This window comes from Mus pahari, chromosome 16, assembly GCF_900095145.1.
Source record: "Mus pahari chromosome 16, PAHARI_EIJ_v1.1, whole genome shotgun sequence".
NCBI lineage: Eukaryota > Metazoa > Chordata > Mammalia > Rodentia > Muridae > Mus > Mus pahari.
Genome location: NC_034605.1, coordinates 2,852,416 through 2,876,146, shown reverse-complemented (window position 1 = coordinate 2,876,146; position 23,731 = coordinate 2,852,416). Strand labels below are relative to the sequence as shown.

The window sequence follows — 23,731 nt, the reverse complement described above, 5'->3', positions numbered from 1 at the left end:
TCCTCTGTCTCTCCCTCTCCCTCTCCTTCTCCCCCCACCTCTCTCCAGTCTCCCTCCATCCTTCCCTCCCTTCCCCCAAATTCTTCTACCACTCATCCCCTTTCTTAGAAATCAGGTCTCTCTATTACAGGCCGGGCTAGATTCAGTGTGGCCCAGACTGACCTTGTATGAGCTCCTACATTAACTTTCTAAGTGCTAGGAATAGAAGTGTGTGCAGCTGCACCCTTCTGTAAACCTGATGGAATGACAATTGCCAACAGTAAAACCTAGCTCTCGTGTATCCAATACTTACTATTGCATACGTTCTTCATGCATCAACTCATATCTATGTAACTAAAATAGCCTCAACTCAGATATTGTACTGACAGCTGGTAAACACCATTGTTTCTTAAAATTGTAGCTTTCAGGCTTGACTGCCCATCCCTGAGACAACAAAGAGGTCACCTGGGTACCTTCCTTTCTCTTCTCTCAAGTATTAAAGTCTGACTGTAAAGAAATGCAGGAAAGAGCCAAAGTAGTAGGTGGTCCCCCAGAACCTGGACTGTGCCCTCCTTGAAGCTAATTAATGGAATGGTATACGTCTAGGTCTTTATTTTTCATGTTAATAGTCAATATGCATAATATGTTCATTCTGTGAACAAAATGAAGAGGAACAGGAAGAACAGGAAGACATAAATTCACCAGAGTTTATGTCTCCTGATGGAAATGTTGAGGTCGCCAAAAACAGTGACAACAAGTGACACTGATGGCGTTGCAGCTGTGGGAAACACCTCCATCCTTCCTGCTGAGGTAAATTTGGAACTCACAATTGACGTGGTATAATAGTGTCACCTTCTATTCCAACGAGGGACGATACAGTCCCGACAAGCTTCTATTTTATTCATGACTTCTTTTAAAGGGGAGATATTTATACCAAAAGGCTGAAGTGTTTTCCCTCTGTCACCTGACTTTTTCAGCAAGGCTCCTTTCTGATTGAACACTTCAGTCCTCCATGGCTTGGTCTGTATCTTGATGTAGCTGTTCTGTTCAACTGCAGAAATAGCTCTTTAATAATCTGTTTATGGGATGTCACCTGTCTGTTTCATAAAGACAGACCTATTGCTTTTGGTGAGCTGTGCAATGTATGATAGTAAAGCCAGATAGATATCCCAAGAGAGAGTTAGAAAGACCCCCACCTACTTAGTAAGTTTAAAAATACACATGCACAGTAGGTCTTCTCTCAGTCCTTGCTAGAAACTGTCACAGACATATGTACAGATGTGCCCCAATCTCCTGGGTAATGTTAATTACAGTAAGATTTACTGTTACACCCTATGTAGTGGCTATTCCTGGTTGTCAACTTAACTATATTTGGAATGAACTACAATCCAGAATTGGAGGGGGTCACAAGTGACCCTAATCTGGAGGCTGGGAGGTAAAAGTTTCTGACCTGGATCTTGATATGGAGATCTTGAGGCACAGTGGCTATGGATTCCAGAAGATTAAGACAGGGAGATCTCCGAGTTCAAGGTCATCTGGGATTAAAGGTGTGGTGGCACACACCTTTAATCTGGGCTACACCTTCTGCTGGAGACCATATAAGGACATTGGAAGAAGGGAGTCGCTCTCTCTTTCACCTGCTTGCCATGTGGGACTGAGCTACTGCTAGACCCTTGGACTTCCATTCACAGCTACTTCTGAACCATTGTTGGGAATTGGACTGCAGACTGTAAGTCATCAATACATCCCTTTACTATATAGAGACTATCCATAAGTTCTGTGACTCTAGAGAACCCCGACTAATACACCCTGCATGTTCTATGGTTAAACTTACCATCATATGAACCTTTGAGTCTTATCTATAGCACCGCAGAGCTAATGTGTTAAATCTATGTTGCTGAAACGTGTGAGGTCCTGGGGCAGATAGGGAATGATGGCATCTCCTCAGATCTGTTGGACAGCAGAGGTTTCTGAAGAGGAGATCATAAACCTCCATCCTCTCATAGATGTGATACAATGAGGCTGCCTTTGCCAACAGGATGAGAAGAAAGTGTAGCTCTGCTGTGGGCAGGGTAGAGGGAACCTTACTTTCCTGCCTCAGCCTGGTAAGTTGAAAATTAACATCAACATCGACAAGCCGTGTTCATAGGATACACCTAGTAGATGTTATGTGATAAAAAAATGGTACTTGACTTCAGTTACCCTTCTCTCAATGACTTCAGATCTTAGCCTGATCGAGACGGCAAAAAGTGCCAGGCCGTCTCACATGATTCCTGCTCAGTCCTTCTCCAAACTACCGAGGTCATCCCAAACTAGGGCAGTCTGAAGAACTGTCCCAGGCTAGAGGAGCTTAGGGAGTCAGAATGAGGAAATGAACGTGGCAGCCTAAGGGGAAAGCACTCTGTGGTAGGGCAGTAAGAGAACGTGATGAAGAATGGATACGAATCTGCATACTGCATTTGTCCCTTTCCTCTAATGATAAAGATTACTTTCAATGAAGTTTACTTTAAAATAGATGCCCTCTAATTTAGAGAGATTATGCAAGTGTTAGCAGGAGTTGTCTTGGGAAGTGGGGTAGTAATGAGCGACATTTTCTTTTCTATGTATTTATCTATATACAATTACCATGTCTTACCCATCTGTTTTGGTTTTTTTTTTTTTTTTTTTTTTTGGTTTTTTTTTTTTTAAACTTAGAGAGTGGTGAATTAAAGATGCAGCTGCTGTATCTGCACTTGACCCTCTTTATCTTGCCTTCACCCTTCAAGTTTGCCTCCTTTAAGATGCTAGAGAGCTGGGGATTTATTTGAAAAAGAAAAAAGGTTTATATTGACTTTATTATTCAAGACTCCATAGCAACTAAAACCATGCTGGATTGTGTAGAAAATAATTATAAGCCAAATGGAGTAAGGAAGTCTGATGTCGCTGGACTGTCGTCTGTCCCAAACTTGATTCTGCCACTTGTTTCCCTCTCTCTGAGCTGTTAATTTTTTTGAAAAGTTTTTCCTCTGGTACCCTGGGCTCACCCCTTCGCCATGAAGACAGGATGCTCGCCTCCTCCAGAACTCTTAGGCAGGGACCTTCTTGCCTTAAGCATGTGCTCTAAGTGAATTCTTGGGCACCTGTGTACTCACTTGAGGTCTCTTTGTCCATCTTTGGGTCTCCAGGTCAGCTCATGCAGCTGTTAGGACGTAGCAGCTACTGTCACATCCATTGGTATCCTGGTACTTTTTCCCTGCTTCAGCTTGCCTAGCCTTGCCAATCCCTTCTTCCTAAAGGCTCAGGCATGATGATTGCCCAAGTTCTCAACCAAGGTTCTGTTTCCAGTTGGGTAGGCTCCCTGAGTGACTACACTGGATGCTTCCGTTCTGTGGTTATACTAGGCCACTGGATCATGCCATGAATTGTCTCATGTCAAAGTCCTAAATTTAAAATGAGTGTGCATACATGTGCACGGGCACACACACACACACACACACACACACACACATGCAGAAATGTGCACATGCTCACGCGCGCACACACACACACACATAAACATGCACAAATGTGTGCATGCTCACACACATACACACACGAGCATGCAAAGAAAGAAGGCTGAGCCAGTCAGGAGGAGCAAGCCAATTAACATTGTACCCCATGGCCTCTGCTTCAGTTCTTGCCTCCAGGTTCCTATCCTGCTTGAATTCCTGCCCTGGCTCCCCTCAGTGATGAACTGTGACCTGAGCATTGTGAAATAAAGCTCGCTCTTCCCTGGGTTGTTTTTGGTCATGGTGTTTATTACAATAGTAGCAAGCAAGCTAAGGCACCTTTCTGATGTTTCTCTGCCAGCTTATTCGGCCTCAGTGATTAAAAGCAAAAAGTAGCTAGTATAATTACTATCTTACATGATTCAAGCACGTAGTGTCTTAGTTAAAGCTTAGTAATGTGTAAAGCTTAGTAATGTGGTCTCACTGACCACAGAGGGTCTTTAATATTAATTCTCTTTTGTCACTTATGACCACATACAGATTACTCCTAATTGAAGCCATGCTCAGTTCCAATATCCACCAGTTCTGTGATGGAGTCCATCTGGCCATGTAGTCAATTAAAGAATGAAGGACTACTCTGCCTATGGGGAAATGCCTTATTAAAGAATTACGTGGTTTTCATGTTTCTGAGAGTATTTGATATTCATCTCAGAGTGATAGGGCCTGGAAACTGCTGCTTTAAAATTGTCTGGATGCCTGGAGAAATATTCATCCATTTGAGTTATGTATTCATACTCATGTTTAGCACTAATTGTCTTAATGGAAGAAAATGTTATTTTCTGGGAGCTGCCGTTTACTGACTGAGTGCTACTTGTAATTTTTGATATGCTTCTTCATTATATTTGGAAACATAAGAAGTTTCTATTCAGTAGACAAGTAGTTAGAATATATTTTATTTTATTTTTTAACAATTTTATAATAATAAAATATTTAATTTTCTTTTTTAGAGACAAGGTCTCCAAGCCTGAGCTAGCTAGCCTCAAACTTAGAATACTTCTGCCTCAGCTTCCACAGTGCTGGGATTTCAGTGCATCCCATCCGGATATACATCCACCCCACCTGTGTAGTTCTAGTGACTTTTTGCTCTCCTGGGACATCCTTTTGAAGAGCATAGCTTATGAATACATATCCATTTATATGATTGTTTATGGTTCCAGGCTAGAGGCTCAGCCATCTCCGCATGCTTAGCCTGGAGCTTTGCGAAGTGTGTCAGAATGTTTGTGACTGAGCAGTTCATTTACTATTACATTTGTGTCGACTTTTACTGAACTTAGAGGGAGAAACATGATGCTAAATTCATTATAACATTTATTCACTTATTAGATGACTTGATGAGCATGCAAAGTAGTAGGTTTTCTTTTCTTTCTTCTTTTCTTTTTTTCCCTCGAGACAGGGTTTCTCTGTATAGCCCTGGCTGTCCTGGAACTCACTCTGTAGACCAGGCTGGCCCCGAGCTCAGAAATCCGCCTGCCTCTGCCTCCCAAGTGCTGGGATTAAAGGTGTGTGCCACCACTGCCCGGCAGTAGTAGGTTTTCTTATGGCGGCTTCAAACGTACTTAGTTTTGATTGGTCGCTCACATTTTGCTCTGCCCTGCCTTCTCCTTGTCCCTCCAGCGTGCAGTATCCCTCTTTCCATCTTCCTGTCACATGTGTCTGATTATGCTATCCTTTAAAGCCCATTTTTGTCCCCTCCATGGGCTGGCCTTTTTGCTAGTCTTTTGGCCTTTATTCACATGCATTCCCACATAAATGCACTTTATTTATACCATTATTTTTTTAATCCTGGCTTAAAGGTAAATAAATATATATAAGTCAAAGAAAGGCATATTCATTATATAAAAAAAATCTAGCTGTAAAAGAAAATGTATAATAAAATTTGAGACAAATAGAAATTGAGTACACCTTATTCAAAATACTTGGAACTGGGAGTAGCTCAGATTTAGAATTATTCTTGATTTGGAAACATTTTTATATGCATGTAAAATATCTTAGAGATCTAAGTTCTGAGTGTCTAAGTTCTGAGACAAAAAATATTTTATGTTTCATTTACTTACACATTTTAGCCTGAAAGTAACTTTATAGTACTGGTGGTGTATTTTGAGACAGGTCTCAGGTAGCCCAGGCTGGCCTTAAGCTCACTTCATAGTCAAGGATGATCGTGAACTGGTCCTTCTGCCCCTGCCTCCAGAGGGATGGGATTTCAGGCATGTGCCACCATACCCAGCATCTCTATTTTGATGGCAGTTTGTGATGCTGGGTCAGGTGTAAGAGGATTCTGCTTGTGACAGATGGTAGTGTTCCATCAACTCCAAGTCTGAGAGCATTAAAATGCTTCTACCTTTCATAGGTTTAAGCACCAAATCTGGAACTAGTCTAGAATCTGTCCAGGAATTCCCTAAAGAGCAAAAGATATTTTTTTAGTTTTTTACCACATGCTTTACTATACTAATGCCATATATACATACATGTATATGTATTTTGTGTGTGTGTATATATATATATATATGTATATATATATATATATATATACATACATACATACATACACAGACACACATATATACATACATATATATTATATCCTGGCTTATTATACCATTGCTATATATATTTATATATAAATATATATTATGTTACCTTCTAGATTACTCTACCATTGAAAAACAACCGAGAGTAAGAAAGGGGAACTCAGTAGAACTTCATTGCTTTGTGAATGCAAAAGTTTACCAAGTCAAGAACAGGCACAATACCCCGAGAAGAGCTGCTACGTATTCTTTTCTGGTCTGGAATTTGGCCCAGCACAGCTCAGCCTGTGGAGTAGAGAACAGGCGTCCCTGTCGCAGTGTAAGTGTGAAAGATCAATAGGCTGTCTGGATAGGAAGGGAGCCTCATGTACTGAATCTAGTATCTTGCAGTAGGCTGTGAAATCCCACAAAGTGTATTCATTCAGTTTACAGGGCAAAGAACTGTTTCTTTGAACAGAAAGCTTATGTGGCCTTGGAATGGCCACTGTTTTCTGAAGTAGTGAGACTTCTTGGGCCAAGTTTTCTAAAAGTAGGGATTTTATGAAATCACTCTATTACCAAACTTGATAGGATCTTTGTCTGCTTACGTCTCAGAAATACAGTGTCTGTGCAGCGTTACCGCTATGCTTGATAAATGATAGCTGCTCAGGCAGTTTAGTTTTACTTTTAAAGTGATCTTACCCACTGAGATTCTTAGGTGTATAAAGCCACCACATTCACTGAACTAGTGAATGCCAAACCGTTGCTCCCAGGGGGAATTCAGGATTAGGTCCCCCCCGAAACCCGCGGTCACAGATTTTTAGAACCTTATATTAAATATAAGGGAATGGACATGATATGTATTTCCTGCCTTGGCTGTCTACCTGGGGCCTGGCTCCTTGCCTAGTCTCCTGCAGGCAGGCTCTCATGCTCTACCATGGGTCCAGCTGTCTGCCCAGCAGAAGACAAAAGGTCCAGGGGGAACATGTATAAAGGCCATTTCGAAGGACACTTTTCAGTGCTGGGATTGAACTCAGGCTTGACTTTCACATGCGAGGCAAGCATGCTGTCTAAATCCCCAAACGTAGACAAGCCCCCGTCTTACCTAACTGGGACACATGACTCTAAGAATGGGCAGCGTGTTGCTGAGCTAGGATGCCTCCGGAGCAGAGGTGCTTCAGTAGTCAGTCACCTAATGGGAAACTCCTTCACTCACCATCTCAGATGGAGCCACACGTCCTTTTAAGATGCATCAAAGTCCTGTGTAGTTGGTGCCGCCTGTAACCTTGTGTTTCCCACCAGTCCTCTTTGTTCCATGAAATAATGACTCTGAAACGTATCATATATGAATAAATGCATAGGCTAATAGCTTTGGCTTGTTCCCTGACTAGCTTATAACTTAAGTATCCATTTATTCTATTCTAAGATATGTCACATGGCCGGTTACCTAGTCCTTAGAATCATGAGGGTGTCTCCATCACCATTCCCAGGCGAATTGGCCCTTTTTGCCTGTCACCATCCCATTATCCCTCCTGTCTCTTCCTCTCTGCCAGATGTCCCACCTCCCAATCTTACATCAGCTCATTGGCCATAGGTTTTTGTTTTTTTTTATTGACACGTGAAGCTTCCACACAGTAAGTGTGTAAAAGATTCTCTCTACAGTAGCACCATTACAGACTGAGTCTTTAGTAATGTGAAGATAGTTTCTTTCTTATCTGTTTAGGATGTTATAGTATTGACCTGAATTCCAAATTGTGCTAATATCTATACTGTAGATACAGTTATAGAAGACAGAAAAGATCATGTTTTCATCAGTTATTTATTGTTTAGTGTAGGAGTAATGTTCCCAGTATTGATGTGTTAGAATTCAAGACAACTTAATGTCTTGACCTTGGCCCAGAGGCTCACAACGGCTGTTTAGGTTGTGTGTTAGGTTTCCACCTAAGATGACCGTGAATCAGAGGTATTCTGACTGACAGTACTAGAAACTCTAGGCTTTAACTAGTTGAACCCAAAGGGTTTAAGGCACAGCAAACCGCTCATTCTATAACCAGGAAGCAAGAGAGGGAGAGAAGATAGGGCCACACAATCTCCATCAGAGACATGCCCCAATGGTACACTAGGTGCCACCACTAAAGGGTCCAGCTCCCCTTACAGTGACACCATCCTTAAAGACATGGGCCTTTAGGAAACATTCAGCATCCAACCCCAACCAACTAAGAAAGGCTACATAGTATATATAGACATATAATTTACTTGGAATTTTAGTGGAAAATGAAATAACTGTACTATTCAGGAAAGCATTGCCCATCCCAAAGACACTTAAAATCAAACTTGACAGGCAAATGAGAGTTTCTCAGTTGGAGGAGAGGAGTTACCGTGGGCGGGACGTACCCCAACTTTAGAACACAGCCTGCTATTTGCTTTGTTCCGTTAGCAGTTGGTGTACCTTAAGTGTCAATTGCTTCTTTCTCTTAAAAATAGAATTTAGAAAAAAATAATAATTGCCATTAACCAGGGTACCAATTAGTGGAGGCTGGGCTAATTAAGCTTTTGCTGTAACTTTAGCATATCAGACAGCAGCAGTATAATAATGTGTTTTCTTTTAATATTAAGAGAGGCTTTTTGTTTTTTATTTGGTTTGGGTGGGGTGGCACAGTTGAGCCGTGTGACTTTCATTTGGAGGTGCAGCTTACAAATCCAAGTTGGCATCTTATAACCTCTTTCCAGCATGAATTTAAAGTGTGAAGTAAGAAGAACAAGACAGAGGTTCAAACAAAGCATTGGTATCGGGGCAGGTGGCCAAGACCTATGTCGGAAGGATGGCAGCAGCCACTGGGGGTTTTATGTGACAACATGGGATTCAGAGGAAGAGGTGGCTTAGCAGAAATTCTAGAACACAAAGGTCAAAGGTCACTGAAAGTTCTCCAGCAGTAGCTTCCCATCTCTAACCTCTCATGGGTTTGACATCTTTCATTGTGATGATGTCAGATGGGTGTCTTGAAGGAGCTGGGCACAGAGAGAAAAGCAGGGGGCTTTGAGACATGGTCTAAGTTTAGGCCTGCCCAGCCATGTGGTGTCAGCTAGAGTCTCTAAGCCTTCCTTCATAGCTGTAAACTTAGCCTAGGACAGATTCCCTTCAAATCAGTCTCTCTGTCTCTGTCTCTGTCTCTGTCTCTCCTGTGTGTGTGTGTGTGTGTGTGTGTGTGTGTGTGTGTGTGTGTGTGTGTGTGTGTGTGCATGGGTACACAGTACCTATCCATACCTGTGGAAGCCAGAAGACAACCTCAGTGAGGTTCCTCAGGTATCAGCCACACGTTCTCTTTTGAGATAGGGTCTCTCCCTGGCCCTTGAGTTTGCCGATTTAGCTTGGTTGTCTGGCCCCAAAGGTCTGCCTGTCTCTCCCTCTCTTAACTCCAGCATTACAAACATAAACTACCCTGCTTGGCTTTCTTCCCCACTTGAATGCTTGGATCCAAACCAAGACTCCATGCCTGTGCAGTAAACACTTTACTGACTGATCTGTCGCCCCACTTGACTTTGAGGGTGGGAGACTCCCAAGGGTTTGCATATGCTTATCACAGACTGAGTCAGAGGAGAGACTCAGCCAATGAATTTTCTCTCCCCTTACCTCTACCCTGTGTACAATTCCACATTACTCCTTAGCAAAATCAGAATGCATGTTTCTGCAGCACAGTACACCATTGTTTCACAAGTAGCACCATTATGTCAACCTTGGCCTGTATGGCCCACCATGCAGTGTCATAGCTAGGCAATCTGTATGCTGCCGTTTGAGAGACTGCCCATGCCGACAGTGCGTTCTTCTTCTATGCTTGGAGGGGCTGAGAGTCCTGGTGAAATCTGATTATGTTTATTTGCTATCCTTGTAAAATATATAGACTTTGAATGGTGGTTGTGGCCAAGAGGTTTTTTTGTTTTTTTTTTTTTAAAGCAGTTTAATTCAGTCTGATGACCCCCAAAAAAAGCACCATGGGGAGAGAAACGAATAATCTCATGTAAGTACTTTCCTCATTTACCTCTGATCCTAGTTGGATAGTACAACTTGGTTTTTGTTGCTATTCAACTCTGTAATTATATATTTTGCTACTAATTTCTTTAATCTTTAGATGACTTCAACAAAGGAGCGGCTCTATCTTTGCCTATACTTTAAAACAATCGGTCTATCCTGCTCCCCTCTAATAACACTGGTTTTTCTAGAATTATTTTAGAGTTTATTTACTCCCAAGATGGCATCACACCCTCCACCATCACCGCCACCACCCAGCTTTGTGAGTCCCTGGGCTGTTTAGTTCCTTCTAATTAGGGATGACTGTGTAGACAGCAGCTGTTCAGGGAGTGTGATCGCCCTTACCTAGGATATGACTGGGTATTAAATATGGACGCCTTGCTCCATGCCTTGGCGTTTTGCTTTTTTATGTCCACAATTGCATGTTACATTGAAGTTCTTAGGTCTCATAGTAAGAAGCCAAGCTAGAGTTTCAGCCCCTCGATGCTCATTTTCCTCCATGTCTTCTCGTTCTTGTGGACGTTTCTCAAGCAGTAGTGATGTCTTCTTGACCTCGTTGGTGTGGCAAAATATTTGACAAAACAGCCTACAAGAAAAAAAAAAAAACAACTTACTTTGGTGCCAGAGTCAGGGCTTCAAGTCCTCAGTATCATTGATTTTGGATGAGTCCGAACCTCATGTTGGCAAGAACAACTGTGCTCACTTCGTGACGGACAGGAAGCAGAGAGAGGCGGGAAGAGGGGACAAGGGTAAGATAATCCAAGAACCCAGCTCTAGTGACCTAGTCCTTCCAACTAGGTTCCACTTCCCAAACTTTCTAATATCTCTCAAAATACCATTGCTAGTTGGGAACTAAGCCTTGAATGCACCGGCTTCCGGCAGATGCTATTCATTCAAACCATAGTGCTCTCCAAGTACTTCGTTTGAAGGAAATATGTTGTGATGTACACAGGTGTCTATATACAAAGTCTCTCTCTCTCTCTCTCTCTCTCTCTCTCTCTCTCTCTCTCCTCTCTCTCTCTCTCTCTCTCTCTCTCTCTATGCTCTCCATGTTGTAAAATTGATTTGAGCTTAATGTCCAGAAGGGGCATCCAATGCCAACTGAAGGAGAGATTTATTTATTCAGTGTGGAGACGTTGGCCAATCACGGAGTCATAAGAACTGTTTCCAGTAAGCTCTTTCTTTGTCTGCCTCAAGTCTTGGAGAAAATGGAGTGCCCCCTGCAAGCTGATTGTGAAGACCATTGGTCATGTTAATTCACTCAGATGACTGTCTTTAAGCCAGCATGGCCTGGTCTACACAGGACCTTTCATACTACCTTCCCTGTCCACTAGACAGAAGTCCATGGCCAGTGAGTAGCTTTCAAAAGAAATCTCCTTTATAACCACTTATCGGTGGTTGGTTAAAAGCCCAGGGCCCGTGAATAATTTTGAACCTAATTTGCAGTTTTGTCACAGTGGTCTAAAAGCCTCGGCAGCGTGAAGAATTTTACCACCTATAGTCAGTCCCTTTATCTTCTGAGCCAAGGTATTGAGGTCACCCTCTATGGACCGATCAATACCAGCCTTGTTATACTCACCTATCCTATGAATCCGAAGCAGAAGTGGAAGTGTGCACTACGGTATTGAATATCTAGTGCATCAGTAAACAGTGATGCTCTGCTTTGAGCTAGGCAATAAGGAAACAGTGTCAGGAGGTGGCTCGGTCGGTAAAACGCAGAGCTCGGTCCCCAGAAATCAAATGAAAAATAAAAGTTGCTTGTGGAGATGCACAGATGTTAATTCTAGCTTAGGCAGGCAGGTGCAGAAATGGGTGGATCCTTGGGGCTAGTGTAATGAGAGAATCTGACAAAATGAGAAGGAAGTGAAGAATGACAGCTGAGGTGGTTCTCTTGGCTTCCCCATGAACGCGCACACATGTGCACATGAGGGCAAGTATGAGTACCAGCGCGTGCGTGCACACACGCGCGCGCGCGCACACACACACACACACACACACACACACACACACTCATTAAAATAGAGGCTCTTTTATGATTGAGTTGAATTCTGTTGCTACTGCGCTTCTAGTACCTGACTTAGTGTGGTATGAGGGAGGATGATTATAGCCTCCCTGGAAATCTTCACTGAACTGGGACCTGAATCTTGATCAGAAGCTGTGACAGCCAGAAGGAAGAGCAGAGGACAGAAGCACAGAGGGGTTAAAGAGACTGCTGAGCCTGAGCACTGCAGACTGTGCTGCAGGGAAGCCTTGCTGACCCGAGAACTGCTAGTCTGGGGATGCTTGGAGGAGGTGGGAGCTTTTAGCAGCTTCTCAGTGCAGCCAGGAGCTCAGCTGCTCCAGGCTTGAACTGTGGCAGGGGAGGGGAAGGGAGGGCCAGCATCTGTTGGGAAAAGGTGGCAGCCCAGGGCCAGGCCAGCAGACATCCCTTTTTATTGTGAGACCTCCCCCCACCCCTGGGGTGAGTCACCTTCTGGAGGCGGGTGAGAACCTGATTGTGGAGGCTCTGGGAAAGCCCACATGGAGCCTGGAGCCTCCGCAATTATATAAATGGAAAGTTGAAAAGAAAAAAAAAAAAAAGATGCACGGGGTTTGTAAAGACGGTTACATTGTGGCTGAGAACATTCTTGGCTGAGAAAATGTGTGGAGCAAGCGCTGTGGAGATGCTGGAAGATTTTGGGGTTTGTTTTTTTTTTTTTTTTTTTTTTTTTTCTTGTTAGAGGGAGTCAGAAGGGACCAGGTCCCAGCCCCCCATCCCCCCCTGCTTTGAGAGAAAAAAAAAGTAGAAAAGATTGCAATGAAGTGTATGTAGTCCAGAGAAGGAGATGAAAATGAAAATTTGAATGCGTTGAATGGCTTCCTAAATCTTAGGAGAGGATAAAAAGGGTTTGGAATGGAGACTCTTAGCCTAAAGCTTTGTGTCTGCCAACTGAAAATGGCAAAAATACATATTATAGGAAAGGAAACCCCATACTTTAGGGACAGAGAGGGGCCGAAAAAGAACCCCTGTGCCTTCCTCAGGAAAGCCAACACCAGTCTGTTCCTCAGTATGGCACTAGCTGTGAAAATCTCTATTTACCTAATGCCTTGGGAAGAGATGAGAGCACATGACGTAATCAGTATTTCTGTCTGGCTTGGTCTATCTAATTTTTTATTGTTTAGTAAACAGAAGTCAGCATATTTAGCAAGAAAGATGACACAGGAAAGGACATACAGAAGGCTAGGAGGGAGAGAGTTGATGAACGTGTACTGGACTGGACTAACATGTTTATTTCACCTTTTAAATTCTGGTTGCCATACTTACCAATTGATGGTGGTGGTGGTGTATTTTACTGGCTTTATTTTTGTTTTATTTTATTTTATTTTATTTTATTTGGTGTTTTTTGCCATTGTTTACAAGTTTCCTTATTCCTATTGTGATCTGATCATGAATTGTACCCCACAGGCTCACCATATATTGAACACTTTTGTCCCAGGACAAAACCCACTGGGGGTACAGCATGGGGATAACCACCCCCATGCCTTTTGCTTCTCCCCATAAACTCCTACCACATGATCCTCTGCCCAAGGGCTGAGAACTGAGCACCAGGGACTGGCTTCTCTGAAGCCTTGATCCACCCCATCCCCAATTCCTTCCTCCCCTAAGCCATTTCTGTCAAGTATTTGGTCAAAGAGATGAGGAAGTTAAATATACTTATTATGGGGATTACTTACAGCCAAAAAATGAAATTAGACTGGCAATAGTTTACAGAGAGAAGTTATGGGAAGCACTGCAAAGTCAGTCACAGAAATGTAAGCCCAGAAGCAGTGGCCACCATGGTGGTCTTTTGTGGCTGTCTCTAGGTTCATCATTTTGGTTACACGCATAGTCTATCCCCATTGCCCAGTGGAAACACAAATGTTATATGATGCTCGCACGGTGACAGAGGTTTTAGTTTTCTACATCTGATGGCTTGCTCACCTGTGGGGCTAGCCATCTCTTACTATATTCCTGCTCTGTAAACTCCTTCCACATGCAGTGCTCACTGACCGGAAGTAGGCTGACTAGCCAACAGGCTCCTCCGGCCTCCACCTTTCCAGAACTGAGATTACAAGCCATCCCTGGCCTTTGGAAGGTGGGATTTCTGGGAGCTAGTCTAGGTCTTCGTGTTTGAATGGCAAGGACTTTAGGACTGAGCTATCTTTCCAATATCTACTTCTGACATCTTTCATACTTAGAAGCAAATGTTGGTACTATTTTGTTTAATCAAACTTGGGACACATAAGAGAATGCATTTCGATGGATGTGTGATAGGCAGTGTTTTCAGTCTTTTAAATTCACACGAGCATTTTGTAGTTGCAGAATCCTTTCATGACTTCAAACCTCAGCCTCATTTTCCAGTGGAAAGTGCTCCCCAGAAGTGTAAATTAGTTAAAGCCAGTGGCTCTTCAGCAAAGAGGGCAAGTTTCCATCCCCAGATCTCTGGATTCTCAATCAAGGTCTCGGGCAAGACACAGGCAACCTTCTCTCGGTAGGACGTGGGTTTCCTTTCTCCTATCCATGACATGGGACAAGGTAGCCCCTCATCCGACATCAGCATCTACTGTTGAAAATCTAACATGGCACTGAGAACATTTCAGAAGACACCGTTGGATGTTCTCCCTTCTCCCTCCTGCCTCCTTTTCAATAGTGTCTCTTTGTTCCTTCTTTCAACAATTCCTCTGCCCACCATTATGGAAACCATCAAAAAATAACTGGGGGTTTTGAGGGTGACCTGATAGCACTGTTGCCCTTCTTATAGTCTGAAAGGGGAAAGCCGGAGCCAACCAGTGTGACAAGTGCAGGGTAAGGATGCACATCTTCTAAGGACAAATCCTCGAAGAGTAGGTGCTTGATGGAAAGGCTCACAAATCGTTGGGATGGCCGGTCAGTTCCCTGTCTGAGTTCTGGTTGCCAGTCGCTCTATTTTCCATTTGTGAGTCTCCTCTGTCATTTGGTTTGTTCGGTTCCAATGGACTGGACGCCCACGGGGAAGGCATTATCGTTGGGTACCTGAGGAGCCTGGGACTCCAAAATGGAGAGGGGAAGAAACCCAGCTGGTTGGTTCTGCCCTCCAGCCTCCTGTAAGGGCAGTTTTATCTTTTTGTGTTTTCTGAAACCATCAGTAGCCTTTAGCTCTGGGCTGTTGTTACCTCAAGGCTCGTTGTCCCATCAGGCAACGGGGTGGGACAGGATAGAGATGTTCACTCTAATGACAACAGAGAAACCAAAGTCCCAGTGGCTGGGTGGAGAGCATCCCATGAGAGCACATCAGTGGCTGATGAACATGGACCACTCTTCCTATGGAAACAAACCTATTACAGAACAGTGTGGGTCGCTTGTTTTATTTTACACGAGCCCCTCCCGTCTGGAGAGGGTTCCTGAAATTCAACATTAATCTACCTGGAAATCGAAATATCAGAGTTGTCTCTGAACAACACAAAGGAGTTACCTGTGTGTGACATAGTAGAGGCTGTTCTACTCACTGTTTTTGATAACTCTTAGATTAGCATTTGTATAAAAGGTGCAAATAACCCCGTTTCCTCCATTTCCTCTGACTTATTCTGCTGCTGGATTCTAGTCTGTGATGGGGTTTGGGGTTTGGGGCAGTGGTATGTGAACAGAAGCAGTGTGCACCAGGCCTACCTCATCAAAACCTTCCTACAAAACCGTTTGTGCTTTTTTTCTGGATCAACCATGACCTCTTTTAATTTACATGCCTGTGCCCCAAGGAGTGACAATGTGAGTGTAGATTTTTTTAGATTTACGTCTTTATATGTATGTGCTTTGCCTGTAGACATGTATGTGCACTATGTGTGTGCCTAGCACTCACTGTGGCCAGAAGACTGCCCTGGACTCTCTGGAACTGGAGTTACAGATGGTTGTAAGTCACTGGGAGGGTGCTTAGTACTGAGCTTGGGTTCTTTGTAAGAGCAGCAAGTGCTCTGAACCACAGAGCCATCTCTCTAGTTCCCTTCCAAGGTATATTTTTGCAGAAGGCTGTCACATCTTGGTTGAGATGGAATAACAATGCTTTATGCTACCTACACACACACACACACACACACCCCTTCCTGTTGGAGAAGGTAGCACGTAAGCCACAGGGTAGAGCATCCTGAGTTACTTCTGGCAGCAAGGCACCAATTGTAAACCTAAAGCTTTGTGTGAATGTAAAATACATTTCTATTGCACATGCGCCTTTAGTATTCTGGAGTCCCCCCACCCCCAAAATGAGCATTACACTACTAACCGAGGTTGCCACAATTGGAGAGCAGAGCTTTTAAAAAGTGTGTGTGTAGTGCTTGTTGTGGAAACAAGAGGACCTGAGGGCATGGGTTTGCCTCCAACACACTTGAAAGAGCTGGGAGCAGCACTGTGTCCCTGTCACCTCAGCCCTGGGGCAGACGGAGGCTGGCCCTTAGATTCCTGGGCTGTCTGTCCAGCTAGCCTAACGGAATCAATAAGTGATGAATAACCGTGAGTAAGGCTACCGCAAAATACAAGGCAGATGGCATCTTGATGGAAGACAACTGATGCTGACCTCTGACACAGACATCCACACACCCACACATGACTCTCTGCCTTCTCTCCACTCTCTCTCTCTCACCCCCCCCCACACCCCAAGAGGTACTTAAGAATTCCAAGAGCGCAGTGGACCACATCTTTTATCCCAGCACTAGGGAGGCAGGCAGGTGGATCTCTGTGAGTTTGAAATCACCTTAAACTACATAGCTAGTTCCAGGCCAGCCAGGACTATCCAACAGCAGTAGAAATTTCCAGCTACAGTTCTCAGATCTTCCTTTGGTGGTTGATGATGGACAGGCCAAACCTGATCCTGACAAGACTGAGTAAAACTGGATTTACAAAGGTATTCCCACCCCCATGGGTTCCTGACATGAATGCTGGTGTCAGTTAAAGCTTACTGTTTAGAGAACCAGAGAAAGAGTTTGTAAATATCACTGAATGCCACCCAAACAACCATGTCACCTCACCCTGATATCTTAGTGCTCAGAAACAGACAAGAAACCCTACCAGAAACATGTACCACCACCACCCCGCAAGTGGTTGCTAAGGTATCTATAAGGACACTTGTGTGTCCTGTAGATTTCTGTTGTGTTTGACATTTGGTCAATCATACTAGAAGTTTGCATCAGCCTTTGATACTGGAAAATACAGACTTCTTTTTGTGTGTGGATATTGCTTGTGTATTGTATGACAAAATCAAGCTCTGTCTCCCACACACCCAGACTTTCAGATACAGTTTCTGCCATTACAGTTCTTCTTCTCTCCTTCAGCCTCACCGCTTCCCATAAATCTCACGTAATCAAGTCTCTGGTCTTGCCATTCCAGGAGCCGCTTCTGATTAAAACCACACAGGAAGAAACTTCCTCAGAAAAGATGGTGTGGTTTTTAAGACCCAGATAATTACAAAGCATAAGCTTGGTGACTGGAATAGAGGCGCCACCTACAGGGAGGACGGGGAAATACAGTGGGAGACGTTCATTTCCAAGCCTGCTCTTGCGGGAGAGATATTTAAAGTGAGAAGAATATTTAAAGCAATGTGCTAGAAAGCAAAGGGTCAGGCAGGGTCCTCTGCAGACAGCCTAAAACAGCACCATTACAAGAGCTCGGGCAGTTCCTGCCTTCCTGTTAGAGCTGGAATTTTCATAATGATTTACATTGTAATTTCATTTATATATGTTTCTTTGTTTGCAGACCCTTAAATGTTCCCCAGGTACTGGGTGCTTTCTGCTAACTGCCAGATGAGGTTATGTCAGAACGTAATGGCATGAAAAGTATTCTCTGCTGGTGTAGGTCAATGTGCTGCCGGTTCACTTAAGGCGGGGAAGGATGCTGCATTGAGCTGTTGTCCCTGCACAGGCACAGATCTGTATCCTTTCTAGTAGATCTCTGCCCCCAGCCCCACTCACCTATTCCCATTGTGATGTCAGAGCTAGTCCAGAACGAAGGGACCACTGGTGGGGAGAACTACCAGAGGGTTTATTTGCTATGTGACGGAAAAAAACAAAACAAAAAACAAACAAACAAACAAAACAACTTGGCCCAAAATAGAATTCTATTAAACTCTATATGTACACTTCTCATAACAGTGACTTGGTTTTCCTGGGAAGACCAAATTTTGTGTATTTGTCTCCCTTGCCATTAGATCAAGTTCCATTCAAGATTTTTGTATAGAAAGATTGTTTCTCTTAGCTTTGTTTATTGCCCAAGTCTGCTTGTTGAATTTTGCACTTTCTCTGCACCTATGTTGAATGTGGGAGCAAAGAGATGCGGTAACTAACAGAAGATGCTTTTTAGAATTGTATGGAGCAGCCCAGAGCCATCCCAAGGGCAGCAGCAGGGACTGCCTGCAGCTCCTAGAGGCAAGAGGATCTGAGAATCTGATGGAAGCGTCGTTCTGCAGGGGTTGTTGTAATGGGTTCACAGGCGTAAAGCTGTAGAGTTAAGAGTCCCTGAAGCCGAGCAGAGAGCAGGCACCAGGACAGGTGCATACTGCAAGACCATATAAAGCCAGTCGCTGCAACGGTGCTTCTCAGCCTGTGGGTGGTGACCCCTTTGGGGGTTGTATATCAGATATTTACACTACGATTTATAATGATACCAAAATACAGCTATGGAGTAGCAGTGAAAATAATTTTATGTTTGGGGGGGTCATCACAACATGAGGAACTGTATTAAAGGTTCGCAGAATAGGGAAGGTTGAGAGCCACTGCTCTGGAGGCACCATGGAAAGACACACAGGGACAGCGAGCATCTTAGCGTTACAAAACATCTGACCATAGCCAATGCCTGAAATAACAAGCATTAGCTTTATTCCATTCTGCAGGTTGCAAATCCAAGATCAGAGTGCTTACTGGGCAGCTGTGGAGGAGGCCTTTTCTTCTGGTTCTTCTCCACAGCTGCCACAGAGAGCTCCAGTGTCTCTCCTCATAAAGGATGCTATCCTGCCCGCGCTATCAAAGACCATCTAACCCAAAGGTCCCATCTCCAGTTATCATCACTTCAGGGGATGGGGCTTCACAATAGGCATATTCGGTCCATAAGAGGGGGAGCGCTGTGATCAACATGTTAGAACTTCTACATACACACGCCCCCTACCGGTGAAGAAATGAATGAAGGAAAGGGCCCTGCATTTAGGACTTAGCGGGTCTGACACCTTTGCAGCCAGAGTCCACTCTGCTAAAGGAAGCTGTACAACCATGTAAGAAGCACACAGAAGCAATCTTGCAGTCATTGGTTGTTATTTTTACTCTGTGCTGGTCTTATGGAAGTGTCTGTGTTAGAAAGTCAAACGGCACCAGACAGTGGTACCAGACCTGTATTCCCAACATTCCGGAGGCAGAGGCAAGCTGATCTCTGAGTTTAAGGCCAGCCTAGACGGCTGAGTGAGTTCCAGGACAGAAAGAGCTACACAGAGAAAACCAGTGTTGGCACCCACCCCCAAAGAAGTCAAATGGCAGAGGTTCCTGGAAGACACCTAGACTCAATTTAGATCTTATTCGACATTCAGGTTTTCACTGCCTTGAGGGCAGAGGTCACTGGACATGGTGATGTTGGATTACAACTTGTTCCTTCAAATTCTGAAGGTGCCTGTCACTCACCGGCTTTCACATCGAGAACAGTCAATGAGGGTCCACGTGCTGTGTGCTGGCCACAGCAAATCTCTGTACACCTACTGCTTGGGATTCCGGTGAAAGGCCACAGAGTAAATACATACTCTGGTCAATGCTAGCTGAGATCTAAATAGTGAGAAAAGAGGAAAGAAAGGGCAGTCATATTGCCCCCATGCTTGTCCGGTCTCGCCTGCAGATGTTTATAAGGATTAAGATTTGGGAATGAGCACATGGTCACATATAAAGCCCCAACCCTGTGGAGTGACATCCACCTAAAAGAGTTCCCCAACAGCGCATCCGCCAAACCTACGCTAACTTCCCAGCATACTCTGCCTGGATCCTTTTATAGGAAAAGAATCCCGTTCAGACAGGCAGAATGCCTTGTTGATTTCATTAATTCATAACAAAATAATAAATTGTCAAGTGGACTCATGTCTGCTAAGTAGCATGATGTTTTCCTTTAGGCAAAATTATTTGAAAAGGTAAACGACAGTCAGAGGTTCCTGGATGATGGTAGGAAGCAAAAGGGAGGGTATATTCTTTCTGATGTCATCCTGCTCTGATAGGATCAGAAATTATCTCCTCGCTATGGGCGTGCCCCCACCAGGGTTCGAGGTCATGGGCAGTGGGCAGGGACTCTGGCTTCCCTGACCTTGGTGGGAGTACGACTAACCCTCTTAGTGATTGGCTCACAATCATAATTTTTGTCCATCTGTCCATCCATCCATCCATCCATCCATCCATCCAGCATCCATTTACTTACTTATGAGGCACAGTGTCATGCAGTCCATACTGACTCCAAATTCACTGCTTAGTAGATGGATCTCCTGCTCCACTGCCTCTGTTTCCCAACGGCAATGCTGTGATCACATACCCACACCAACACACCCTTCCCCTTTCTGTTCTTCAATAGGTAAGCAAAACGGTGGCCTAGGTAGACTTATTAACAACCACTGGGCTATGTTTGGCTCTGTGTAAGAAGTTCCCTTCTTGGATCATCTCAGGTGCAATACTAGCATGTAGTGACATTTTGGAATTTTGGTTTCTTTTTTTTTTTTAATGTACACACAGAGAGAAATGTTATAAGAACATGTTTGGGGTCTAATCCCAGGTGCGGAGATGTGGGGCAGCTTCGGAACGGTCCGTAGCAGGTGACTGATCTGCCCCGTGCTCTAGCAGAGGCATGCTTTGGCCAGCTGCAGATAGTTTCTGCGATCCTGTGATGTTTGGAATCCTGGGAACTTTTTTCAGAGGGTGTATAAATGCTAGAGCCCTGCTAGGTGGGTGGTTGTTGGTTGTTCAGAGGGGCCTGCTGTTGAGCTCAACAAAGAAACAAAAGGAAAGGAATTACATTCAGGGATCTCTAGCTCTCCTTTTTCTTTCTCTCCTACCTAACGATAGGGGGTGAAACTTGGGGGATAAAGGGTTGGGGAAAAAGAAGAACCCACAAAGTAGCAAAGAACTGCTAGTATTCTATTCTTTACCAGAATACTTCTGTGGTATTACTTTTATAGATAGTAAAATATTTTATAGATAATAATAACAACAATTATAATGATATGTATGTTCCTCAAATATTCAAATAGTGACATAACCGCCACTTGCTGATTTGATGCCCCGTCCACAATAAAAGCTTTAATAGTTTATGTGAATTCATTCTCTCTCTCTCTCTCTCTCTCTCTCTCTCTCTCTCTCTCTCTCTCTCTCTCTCTCTCTCTCTCTCTCTCTCTCTCTCTCTCTCTCTCTGCCTGCAAAGGGCAATTCCATTATATATAATCTACTGTAGGAGACTGTTTTTAAGTCAATGGACAAAAGTTAGTGATGTCTATTCCTTAGATTGGATTATCCTTGAACTTGGGGAATGACATTTTGCTTATTTAAATACAGGCAGTAGAGTGTTCATGGAATGTCGGTAATGTGTCAGGCGTTGTGCGGTAGTGTGCATCTGTTTCCAAGTTCTAGTAGGTTTCATGGCAGGCGTCTTGTTCTTGGGCACAAAAATCATGCTACAGCGGTCATTTTCTCATCCCGTTAGAAGTGGGTTTCTTAACCTGCCACTGATGGCATGCTGGTTGGAGAATTTTGTTTCTATATAGGGATGTCCTGTCTGCTGTAGGATGGTGAAAAACGTCCTTGGTTTTTCCTACCTGCAGATGCCACTAACATCCTTTAGTCCCCAAGTAAAGGATTGTCCCCGGGCATTGCCACATGTCCCTAGATGAGAGGCTGAGAAGTGTTGTGCATTACACCTGCTTTTTCTGGGATTCGCTAGAAAAATTGGCGGTGTGCCTACCTACTTATGAGGCTATTTGTTACTGAAGTCTCAGAACTGCGCGGAGAGAAAGGGCTACGGGAGGGAAGCCACAGTTTGCTCCTGACAGCAAATATGTCACTTGTACAAGGGTCAAGGCAGCCATTGGGATTACATCTCTCTGACAAGGGCTCCAGACGCGAAGGCTTAATAACCCAGTATCTGTGAACAGTTCTCACAGGGACCAGCACTTGTAACTGAGTGTTTTGCCTCTGAGTCCCCAACTGCCTTTGCCCATGGATCACCTCCCGTCACCAAGGCTGCACCCATATGATGTGACATTAGTCACTATCCCCCTTTCTGTGGCAAAATATCTGAAAGAGGCAACTTAAGGAAGGGAGGCAGGATTGATTTTCTCAGACAGTTGGAGAGGCTTAGTCTAACATGATGGGGAAATGTGTAGGAGGGTTCAAGGTAACAAGAACTCTATGTCTAGGACAACTCATAACACAGAAGCCCTGGACCAGATATAAACCTCTGGTCCTGCCCCTAGGGTCTTGTCTACCTGCTAGGTCTTATGTCCAAAAGGTTTCCTAACTCCACAAAGATGGGGATCCACTGTACATAGATATGAGCTGAAGGACACTTCACATTTAACCCATCACAGTCGTCAAAAGTTAAACTCAAGTAGGGGAATGAGTCGACAATATTCCTGGGGTCGCCCGAATGGCTTTCTGGAGTTGAACTGGCATCTCATTCCATTGTACACTTGGAATAGTGTGCACTATGCCCGAGACCAGGTTAACACCCAGGCCCTGCCACCAACCGCATCTCTGCTTCTGAGACTTTCACCTGAGCAAGAAGGACAGCAAGGAAGGGGGTGGATTGGCAAGGCACTCTCCAGTTTGGACGCCATCCCCCGTGTATCTGGTCACCTCGGTCATCGTTCTGGCTTGTCTTCTGTTGCTGTGAGAAACCACTCTGACTGAAAGGGTTTATTTGGCTTATAGATTACGGTCCAGGGAAGCCAAGACAAGAACTCGGGGAAGAACTGAAGCGGGGACCATGGAGGAACCTCGCTAACCGGCTTGTTCCCTAGTGCCAAGTGTATGCTTAGCTAGGTTCTTTGTTTTGTTTTAGAAATATGATTTTTTTTGGTTTCCATTTTCCCCATTTATTAAAAATAGATTCTTTTCTCATACAGTATAGCCTGATTATAGCTTCCTCTCCCTCTGCTCCCCCAGTTCCTCCTCCCTCCCCTTCCCGTCCAGATCCACTCTCTTTCTGTCTCTCATTAGAAAAGGACAGGCTTCTAAGAGATTACATCAAAATGTAACACTATAAAATATAATGAGAGAAAACAAAAGCCATCACATCTAAGTTGGACAAGGCAAATGAACAACAACAACAACAACAACAAAAATTCCCCAGAGACGGCACAAGTCAGAGATGCAATTGTTCACACGCTCACGATGCCCATAAAGATACTGAACTGAAGCTATAATATATACACAGAGGCCATGGTGCAAACCCCTGAAGGCCTTGTGCATCTGCTTCAGTCTCCATGGTGCTTATGAGCCTTGCCCAGTGATTTGGAGGGCTTGTTCTCCGGTGTCCTCCATGTCCTCTGGCCTCTACATTGTTTCTACCTCTTCTTTCATGGGCTTCCCTGAGCTCTGTGGGAAGGAGGTTGATGGAAAATCTAATTATAGAGCTGTGTGTTCCGAGGTCTGTCTCTCCTTCTCCCTCCCTCTCCCTCCCTCTCCCTCCCTCTCCCTCTCTCTCCCTC

General features: G+C 44.1%; 1 protein-coding gene across 3 annotated transcripts in view; it reads left to right on the top strand.

The window, feature by feature from the left end:
- The window catches only part of Camk1d (calcium/calmodulin dependent protein kinase ID), a 399,973-nt gene that overhangs the window by 282,596 nt on the left and 93,646 nt on the right, over positions 1-23,731 (top strand). The gene's annotated exons all lie outside the window — the stretch shown is intronic.